Here is a 1,252-nt window from a genome sequence, read left to right as displayed (position 1 = left end):
AAAGCAAACACTTCCTGATCTACTGTGAATTATGCATTACACACAGATCTATAAAATCTGCATTTCTCCAAAAAGGCAAAGAAAAAAAACATTCTTCTTTCTACTTATTATTATTATTACTATTATTTCTTCAATTTCCCCCTCGGTTCCTGCTGCTCAGGGGTCAAAGTAGATTTAAATTCACAGGGATTGATATAAAAAATAGCGAGAGATCCTCCACAACTCTCTCGTAATGCCATGGCAACCCAGACCTAAACTGAATGAATATACTACTAAAATGTTGAGATATTTAAAGGAAACAGAGAAAATGTTTTAATGACAATACAAGAAAATATTTCCATCATATTTAAATAGAAATGAGAACAATGAGAGAGAAATATTCAAAGATCTATTAACCTTTTCATTTGGATCTTTATCCAGAAAGCAATAAAAAATATTTTCTTTGGATATAATGTAGGGATTCATTTTTTAATAGAAATTAAAGAATGTTTAGCATCACTTCATGTGAGCTGGAAGAAATAAAATCCAGAGTTAGACAAAGGTTTTTTTACGCCTGGCAGAGGATGATCAGCCACATCTAGTTTATTAAGTAGCGAGAGCAGGAAGAGCCGTACTGCTGAGAGCGAACCATCAGAGTGGAGCGTAAAGCGCAGACTCTGAGCTAAGCCGCGCAAAGACGCATTTCTGCACAAGCTCAGCTGGAGGAGCAGAGTTAGTCAGAGTTCAGCGGACTGGATCATTCAGTTATTTTCTCTCCTGCCACTGCTGCCATGATCCATCTGCTCCTGCAGAATGAGCGGTGCTGCCTGCAGGTGGGGGCGGGGCCAAACAAGATGCAGCAGCATGGCTGATACTGCTCAGCAGACTACAGAACAATGATGCATTTTAAATGTCTGACCGACCACCCGCTCATGTTTATTTAGTCTCGTCTCGTTGCCAAAAACTCACACTCATGACTCGGCAAGTTTTAGTCACCAAAGATCCACATTTAGCTCGTCAGTTCTCGTTATCGTCATGAAAATAAAGGAGTGTCAATTAAATGATTTCATCATCGTTATCCTTGACAAAAACAACCAAATAGCTCAGCCTTTATCATATCTGGCCTTAAAACTTTTCCCTGGTGGACGTTTAGAATGAGTTGCCGGCAGCTGATTAGCTTTTAAACTCCAAACAAACATCAAGACTCACAAAGCACAGAAAAAAAAGAAAAAAGAATTAAAAAAGGACTTTTAAAACTTGGTTTCCAAACAGG

General features: G+C 38.5%; 1 protein-coding gene across 1 annotated transcript in view; it reads right to left on the bottom strand.

Moving 5' to 3' along the window:
• The window catches only part of ryr2 (ryanodine receptor 2 (cardiac)), a 250,576-nt gene that overhangs the window by 196,235 nt on the left and 53,089 nt on the right, over positions 1 to 1,252 (bottom strand). The window lies entirely within an intron of this gene.

The sequence above is a fragment of the Cyprinodon variegatus genome, unplaced genomic scaffold (genome assembly GCF_000732505.1).
Source record: "Cyprinodon variegatus isolate N-32 unplaced genomic scaffold, C_variegatus-1.0 Scaffold189, whole genome shotgun sequence".
NCBI lineage: Eukaryota > Metazoa > Chordata > Actinopteri > Cyprinodontiformes > Cyprinodontidae > Cyprinodon > Cyprinodon variegatus.
This window is presented reverse-complemented; position numbering and strand designations above follow the sequence as displayed.